At 43.4% G+C, this 9,183-nt stretch overlaps 1 protein-coding gene across 3 annotated transcripts in view; it reads right to left on the minus strand.

The window, feature by feature from the left end:
* FHL2 (four and a half LIM domains 2) overlaps window positions 1–8,499 on the minus strand; it is a 55,405-nt gene extending 46,906 nt beyond the window's left edge. The window contains exon 1 of one of the 3 annotated variants that reach the window (XM_038137519.1): window positions 8,406–8,499. The gene's annotated coding sequence lies outside the window, so the exon portion shown is untranslated. Of the gene's footprint in view, window positions 1–7,808; window positions 8,253–8,405 lie in introns of those variants that run through there. The other 2 variants (XM_038137545.1, XM_038137509.1) reach the window with 2 other exon arrangements.
* Between the last annotated feature and the right edge of the window lie 684 nt (window positions 8,500–9,183).

Consider the following 9,183-nt stretch of genomic DNA (forward strand, 5'->3'; position numbering starts at 1 on the left):
CCTTAGAAAAGAAGTAAAAACTTTTGCCATCAGAGACCCGTTTTGAAAGTTTGCAAGTGAGGATTTTTACCACAGGACCATATGAAAATTAAACACAGTGATTGATTGATGCATTGGCTGATGTGAATCCAGGATTTTGGAGAACAGATGAAAAATAAAATTGTGCTAATAGAATATGGAGTATGATAAATTACTTTTGGTTTTAATGTTTTCCAGAAGTCTCTCATCCAGTACATCAACACCTTTGAAGGAAGAGGATGCCATCTTGGGGTATTGCATGGGCATAGATCATGCCAAACATGTTCAAGTCATTTTCACCCTGAAATAATTAGATTGCCATTAATTCTTGTCTCAATACAGTCAAGTTCTAATTAACTACATGTACGTCACTGTTTATACCTACTATGATTTTTAGCTGATTCATATATACTAGCTGGTGTTTTCACTATATAAAAAATTAATACAAGGAGGCCTGAATCTTGCTCTGCCTTTCAGGAGAAGCTCTCCTTCACAGTCAGCATGCATGAAGGTAAGCACCAAGATATTTTGTCTGGACAGTGGAACCCACCTATCCAGCAGGCACAAATGCTTCCCAGCCCAGGCAATGGCATGTGTGGGAGTGAAATAGCCCTGGGGAGAAAAGAGGTGTGCAAGGACATGCATACCCCTTAATAAACATCCCTTCAATGAAATACATGCTGTGGACTAGGTCTTGCTTAAAGACAAGTTTCAAGCTGAAAGGTATGTAAGCATGCTGAGAGCATTTCAACAGCATAAAACAGATAACTGAATAATCTGTCTGCAGCTCTAAGTTTTCTTTTTTTTTTATGCACAGCTGCCTCTAAATAAGGAGATTGTAATGCTGATCTGTGGATTCCTGAATAAATTCATTCCTTACTTTATCTTCAAGCCTGTCTGGTGGTAGGGGTGATTGAAGTGTAACTGGCAAGCCACCGTCATTCCATTCCCATATAAGCCACAATTCAGTAAAGGGCTGGACTATTTTCTTACAAAAGATACAAAGCCAGAGGTAGCCAGATGCTTCTTCACAAGTTGCATGAGACATTGTGAAAGTTGGTAATGAGGCTTGTAAAGGAAGTCTTCCTGGGGCACAGTCTTTATCTCTGGAAAGCTGGAAAAGTGCCTCAGCAAGGATCTCCATCAAATTCAGGGTGCTAGAGTTGGTTGAACTTCATGACCCTCAGGATGCAGGTGAGGCTGCTGCAGCTCTGTGTGCATGGGTCCAGCCTGTAGTGAGGCTGAGCACATGTTCCTGATGGGCAAACACACACATGCACACAAAATGCACATTGCTGGTTATATGGAGCAGCACAAGAAGAGCCATGCTGCATGCTGTCTTGGCACTGCTGGCTCCACAGAGTAACAGACAGTAAAAATACTTCTTAAGCACAGAGAAATAGCTGGATCTCCAATTCTGCTCGCATGTGTAAGACCACGATTCCACAAGTAATCTGAATAGATTCCATCTTGGAATATCCAACTTGAAATACGTAAAAGAAGCATGATTTCTAGAGGATTCAAATGCTGATGAAATTCACTCCTCTGAAAGCTTCATATTCCCACAGAACAGAATCTCTCCACTCCCCTGGAAGCACAAGTGCTGTGTTTATCCTCAGCATCTTTGCCTCACATACTCCTGGAACTGAAATAACCCTAATTGCCATAATTTAATTAAACTATCAGTTTGAAACGTCTGAGCGTTGTATTGGGACTGCATGGAAAATATAAGCACAGATAATTGTGTTAGCTAGGAATAATCAAACAGCTTGCAGCATAAGAAGAGGCTGACATTAAGTGTTATCCAAGCTGACAAATCCTCAGGCTGTGGCACTAGGCTGGTCCTGTTGTGGAGTGCTGAAGAACTGAGGCTGTAAATGTTTATTTTAAAATGGGCATCCAAGAGTGTGTTCCAGATGATTTGTGAGAATACACACAACCTTACTGAGGTTGTGTGTATTCCCTCAATAACCACTGTAGATATTAGTGCTTGATACTGCATGAGCAAAGCCATTGGTATGGAGGAAAGCACAAGACCTGGGCTTACTGTTGGCAACATCTAGATCACGGAGGTGCTTAGAGACTAACAACAGCTAGGGAGGCTTTGGCCACTTTAATTTATACTCAGATGGCTTTTTTCTTTACTGGCATGATGTTTATTTTCATATCACTCAAGCTGAAGAGCTATCATGTGAGAAAGAGGAGAGCTGTAAGGGAGATGGCGGCAGTTGCACAACACTCTCCACCTCTGAGAAAGGTTTATCAATCCCCTGTATCCCAGGTGGCAAGTTGTGCTGTGTGGTCTTCACTGAGCTTTCCACTGTATTTTAGTGTGGGGTTTCACCCCCGGATTGGGGTGACCCCGAAAGATGGAAAAGTGTCTGCTCCAACCCATGCCTTCAAAGAAAGACTCAGGAGTGTTCTGTTGTCCGGTCTCAAGGTTGTTTATTGTTGGTTATCTAAAAGATTCTTCTCCTGAACTGCTGTGGCCCGTTCAGCAGGTCAGACAAAGGCACACTGCCCTCCCAGGGGGCTGGTGCCATCTTTTATATCACACATTACGTACTACATGTTTATACTTTTTCCCCAATGCCTACTATCTATATTGAATGGTGACTTTCTACTCTAAACCAATCTGCGAGTGCAAACATCACCAAAGACATGGAGGTCAGGAAGGAGAAAGAAGGAGGACAGGGCACACCCAAATCCCTCCATCTTAGACCTCCTGACCCCCATGTACAAAACTTGGACCCCTGCGTACAAGGCTTAAAACCCCTCTGTACAGCACTCAAAAATCCTTCCTTTCACTTCGTGACTACTTCTGCTACAATACCTAAACTTGTGTGTGTGGCTTGTAATTCTTCATACAGAGTTGGTAATTTGCTCCATGGGCTAAGATCAAAACCCTACGTGTGTCCTTGGCTGCATGCCAGGGTCTCAGAGCCCCCTGCCAGTGGCTCGGGCCATCCAGGGCACCCAGAGGGATGTCCTGGGTTCCCACACTTTAGCAGCAGAGAATTCTGTGACAGGGCTGTAGCAATAACCTTCTGCTCCATCCTCCAGGCCACTTCAGCTCTACCAAGTGGTCTTCCCCACCCTCAGTGCCTCCTGGCAGCTCCTGCTCAGGCAGGTGGGTGACACAGCAGATCTGATACTTGAAGTGGCACGGCTGGATCTGGCTGTTAGTGGGGAGAAAGCAGCACCCTATGTTTGCTTATCTCTTAACAACACACCTTCAATAAAAGATCGTAATTCTTGTTGATTATATTGACATACATTAAAAAGAGCCTCTACCAAGAGATTGGGAAGTCATGGCAGCTAATTAGTAGAAAAGCCTTAAAAGGCATTTTATCTTAAAAGTAGCAAGGTGTGAAAACTAGTTTTTGTTTTTAAGGCTGATCAGTTGTGTGATGTCAATTCTAAGGCAAGATCATAAGGCAGGCTGCTAGAGGCAATCATTAAAAAGTACAAATCTTGATTTTCCTACTCTTCTGAGGATTTTATTTTTAGAGTTTGTGTTAAGCGCATCTGTGTGCTTCTAAACCAAAAGATGTGAAAGGAAACAAATGTGAGACTTGTTTCACATCAGCAGCTTGGCTTATAAGGCTTTCACAGCAGGAGGCTGCTCTTTGGGCTTTCTCAAAAATGGAAAAGCAAAGCCCAGTTCAGCCTGAACACAACCCAGATTATAAAAGACTGACTTTGGACCAGGCCCAGACTAAAACAAATCACAGCTCTCATTAGCTCAAATCAAACCTCTGCCTTTCCTGGGATTTGCTCACCAGCTCCTGGGACAGTCACAAGGGCTGCCATGGGTTTGTAAAGACCCCTGGGAGTCTGTGGGCTCAGGGCTCGCCCCATTACCTCGTGCTGCTGCACCAGCTGCTGGTCACCTTCTGCCCCTCATGGCAGCATCTGCCCAGCCTGCCTCTGGGGAGGGGACATCTGAGACAGCTCTGCAATCTCATCCTGCCCCAGGGCTTCCTGCTTTCCCTGGCCCTTCAGGAGCCCTGGCTGACAGCTGAGTGAGTCATGGACCTCACTTCTCTGCAGGAGCTCCTCTGCTCCATCTCAGCTGCCTGATGGGCCCTGCAGCCACAGGCCCTGAGGGTTTTCCTCTTACAAATCAAAACAGGAAGAGAAATGTAACATTAAAAATAATCCAGGCATTAGACTATGAGTTGCTATGGGGAATTGAAATCCAACCAAACAAGAACAACAAAACCCCAAAATTCCCTAAATGCCGCAGTATCCTAATTATCTCTGTTGAACTCTTTTCGTGGATCTCTCCAGCAGAAAGAATCAGTTTATCTTTTTGCCCTTCCAGGCTGTTGGGTAGCTTTTGGACATGATCCAAAGTCCCCTGAAGTGAGTGAAAAGTTTCCAAGGTCTCTGAATCGAGCCCCAAATGCAAGGTGGTAAAAAGTGTGAGTATCCTGCCTTATACTCCAGGTGAAAATACGCACATTCTACAGGTGCCAAACATCAGAGCTCAGTAAATAATCCTTTCCCTTTCTCTGTTTCTCCAATGCATGAGCAAATGTCTCTGATACAGTAGATGAACCTCTTCTCAGAAAGGAGGACAGGACTGGTTGCCTTCTAGCCGTGAAATTGCAATTGGCAGTGCAGCTGCACATCACAGGAGTGGTCCTTCTCCTGGTTCTTGACTGCATAATTTCACACAAAGCCCTGTTTCAGTGATTTTGTCCCCAGATGAGACACTTTACCTGGTAACACTTTAGGTCTCTGAATAATAACCCCCTGCTTCTTCTGGTCAGGCTGAAGAATTGTGCACGATCTCTGAATAGTCACCAAACTGTCCATACGGCCCAGGCCATCTATGTTTTATACAGCCAGCCTTTAAGTTACATTCTCCAACCAGCAAACAACCATAGATAGCACATTTTCCGTGACAACCTAAGAGATGAGACACTGACTGATGCCACAAGCAGATAAACTTTTGCAGACCTGAATGCCTACCAATCTGACCCCTTGCACCAAGGTTTTTAAAGAGGACAGATAAGGATCTGACCATAAAAATAGTTCCACGGGCAGAGAGACAGAGCAGTAGAGGATAAGGTGATGGGAAGCATTTTAAATCCTCGAATTCATCCAAATTGCTGTGTGTTAGATCAGCACTGCTTGCAAATAGCTGAGGTGAATGCAGAAAACTTACCTGGGACTCTTATAAGCTCTGTTCAGTACAGTTTGTGCCAGGCACAAGGACAAGGTTTGCCAAAGCATCTCATGAGGGTCTATCATAAAGGCATTGAATTTTGTAGCAAAAAACACACACTCCCTTCCTCACTTAGCACTGTCTTCTAGTGAAAATGAACATCAGAGAAATGTAAGGATAACCCCACATCAAGCCACTACTTGCTGTACCAGCTTGGTTTTTCCAGAAGGGATGCCTCAGGCAAATTTCAAAATTTAAATTTCTGCTACTCTTCACATTTTCCCAAAGCTATCTTTTTTTTTTTTTTTTTTTTTTTTTCCTAAGCTGTTACAACTCCCTGAGAAATTCAGGTTCTGTGTGATTTCTTCCAGCTTTCCTCCTCCTGACCACGGGACTCACTGAATACCACAGATTCACAGAAAAACAAAGCTGGATCTTCTGCCCCTGGGCAAGATCAGCTGCAGACATACAATTTCTGACACATGTCCTGACCAAATGTTATCTTGTTCTTATTCAACAGCCCTTCTGAACTGTGTCAGCCTTTTTTGCTCATGCCTGACTCGGATCTTTAGCTCAATCCATAAATAAAACTTTATGAGTCCATCTGCAGTCAGTAGAGGCCTCCAGAGGGTGGGCCAGAGGCAGCTCAAGTAGGGGTATAGCTGCCCTGGGCAGGTTAGGTTAGACAGCATGAACACCCTACTGTGTGCATTTCCACAGTGTGCCAGGCTGATCTGGAATAAAACTCTTGCAAGGTTTTCCTCTCAACCCCTGTGTTGTGGTAAAGGCCAAAGGGGGGAAGAGCATCTGGCCAGCTGTGTTGTAGGTACTCAGAGAGAACCACCAGTAGTGGCACCATAGGTGGAGACATACAAAGATAAGAAAGATTTCTTTTTTTCCCATGAAAGCTGGCAGCCATTGTCCAAATTCCTCTTCTTGGTACCAGTTATTTTGAAAGTTTCACATACAAACACAAGACAATGAGAGTGGTCTAGGGCTCATCCTCAATCACTTTACATCTTCACTTCCCTGCTGCAGGCAGTCCATCCCACATTGATTAATTATTGCTATTATTATTGTTATGATTATTGCTATTATTATAAAAACTGCTAATAATGGTAATAAATATAGCACCTGGTTTAGATTGGCTTCTATCAGCATCTCCCTTTTTAGTGGAGTAAGGTCCTTGCTGAAACTTCTTCCTGCCTACAAAATATTATTCTGGACCTCTTCTTCCTTCATGCTCACAACAGACACTTTCCAAATATTTTAGTTCACCAGTCACTCCTTGGAAATGTCAGATATGTCTTTTGTGAAGAGCTCCTCTTTTTAATGATAGATTGATTTTCAGGCAAATTCTTGTAAGTCTCCAGGTTTTGCCAGTGGGTCCTGGCATCTTTGGAAAAAAAACAAAGGATATTTATGAGCAATGCTGGTGGGTGGAGGGGCGTACATCAGGCATGTAAAAAGCATGCCTTGTGGTTTTAGTGCTGCATGAATTGTAATCATTGAAGGTAGTGAGGTGCATTCCAGACACTGTGACAGAGATAAAAGGCAAAGATTTGCCTTCCTAATTATTTATGGAAGCCTAGTGTTCAACTATGCAATGCTGTCATGGATAGATTTCCTTTCAGAAATGCACTGCAACATTAGCTGCCCCTCAACACATCCACTCAGTCATTTTTGCATAGATAAATGGTGACATGACAGGAGTGCTATTTGCTGTAAAAGTGTGACTGGAGTGTAGGATGCTTGGGAGTGGCTCCCTGTGCTCCCTAGGCACATCATGTTATACCTCGGAGACTCCATAAAGCAGGAACATGTGTAGCTGCCCAAAAATGACTGTCTCAGCCATCCTGGCTGAAACTCCAGATGGGTAGAAATCTTCTCCCTCCTGCTCTTCCTTTTGGCTTTTCTCTCTTCTCTCTCTCTTGACTCCAGTTTATACTCTGGTCAGTTTTAACATGTCACCTGCCAGGCATCTTTTAGTCAACTATTATCAGATGGCTTCGATAAATACTGCCTTGTCCTGGTCTTGGCTGCTCATTCTTACCCACAAACTGCTAGGCTGATTTTTTTTTTTTTTTTCAAAAATGTGTCTGTATTTTTGGCTGAGTGAATCACCCTAGGCCCATGGAGCCCAAAGCACCATTCAGCTTACCTGAAAGTGCAGGGACATCCTTGCTTTTTAAACATCCTCACTATCTTAGACAGTGAGCACTGCTAAAGAAAACAAGACAAAACGTCCCAGATATAAACTATCAAGACTACTTCAGAAAGTGTTGCTCCAAGTCAACCTTCAAGTGGAGATCATCCCTGGTGGAGGTGGATTCAGGAAGGGAAAAGGGCAAGAGAGCCTGTGATCCACAAATAACTTATAGTTTTCCCTTTTTGCCACTCAGTGCTTTTTACCCAGCTGTGGCAGCACAGCACTAAAGAAACTACAACTCTGCCTGCTAAAGCAAAGCTAATCCATGCACATGCTAGTCTGAGCTGACATGGGATTGCAGCAGGAGGTTTTAAAGGAGATCTGCTTAAAGCCTGCTAGCGGCTGGCAGGTCATTTGCATGTCAGAGAACACTCCCGATGGAAACAAGCAAGCATAAACACCTACCCTTTACAAGCCTGCTTCCTTGCTCAAAGAAACCTGATGCTCAACCATGTGGAGAAATCATTTCTTTCCTCTCCACAGCATAAAGTTCACTGAAATGGAAAACAGCTCTTACAGCTGAGTGCTCCAACTGGAATTAAGTATTTTTAATAGCTAGCAAAATGATGCATTCACTTTATCTGTTACCATGTAAATGCTCTGTACTGAATACACTAAACCATTTTTTGCAAGATTAGTTTGGCTTAGACACATACTATAATAATTTTAATGAAAATGTTTAGGTCTGAAAAAGGATTTAAATATTATTTCCTATCACTTTAGTGCCTTTGTAGAAAGGTGAATGTGATCCTCTATGTTTAAATGGGTTAAAGCACCCAGCTTAAACTGCATTATGCAAGAACTTCCGTGTTGCCATGAATAGCCCACACTTAATTTGAAGTACAGAGGAAAAATAATAATCAAAACTTGAATTTCCAAGCATTATTTAGTTTGAACAAATCTCAATCTCACTTATATTAAAAAAATGTGATATATTTGGTAAATTAGGAGAATCTTTAAAAAAAGACACTAAAAGCAGACTTTATAAAGTATACAGCTTACCTGAGCTGTCTCGAGGAGCCTCTCTACCACACACGCTTGCCTGGGCTCATCCTTTAAAACTGATTTAATAGGGATTTAATGGGAAAACAATGCCACACACTTACCAGGCTGGCAGCTGTGGCTCTCTGCAAGGATGCCCTCCTTCTGTGTCCTTTTCACTGCTGTCCCTGCAGACTGTGGTGGCCTCTTTCCCCACATAAGTCTCACCCAGCACCAAGGCAGTACCAAATGAATTGGAAGAAATATTTTCCATCTGCAGGTCAAGGAGGCCACTATATTTTTAGTACCTGGATCCTTGCCTATCCCACTGCCCCTCTGGGATCAGCTCCCTACCTTGGATTTTTGAGCCCGTGATCCGACAGTCCCAGGAAGAGACAAAAACCTGTCCTCAGCACTAAGAACTGTGCATACTTATGGCACGTTTCAGTCAATGGGCATGCACACACATTTAAATATTTTTCTGGCCTGGGGTCTTAGGCACGTGCTAAGACTTTATGAACTAATTCCAGGGAAATCATTTTCATAATTTAGAAGCCACTGCCCAGCAGAACTGGGATATTTGTTGTCCTTGAGCTATTGACACTCAGCCTGAGGACTCTCAAGTAAAAGTTTAGGGTGGTCTGAAAGATGGATCTGGGAGGGAGCCACTGAGTAGTTTACATTTGATCACAGCTCTTTTCCTTTCAGACCAGAAGCTGGTGGCTCTTCACAGTGAAGTTATGACCCCAGCAGGAGCTCTAGCACCCCCTCAGCTGTGGGCATGATTTAACAACCCTCA

Source organism: Motacilla alba, chromosome 1, assembly GCF_015832195.1.
Source record: "Motacilla alba alba isolate MOTALB_02 chromosome 1, Motacilla_alba_V1.0_pri, whole genome shotgun sequence".
In the NCBI taxonomy this organism is placed as follows: Eukaryota; Metazoa; Chordata; class Aves; order Passeriformes; family Motacillidae; genus Motacilla; species Motacilla alba.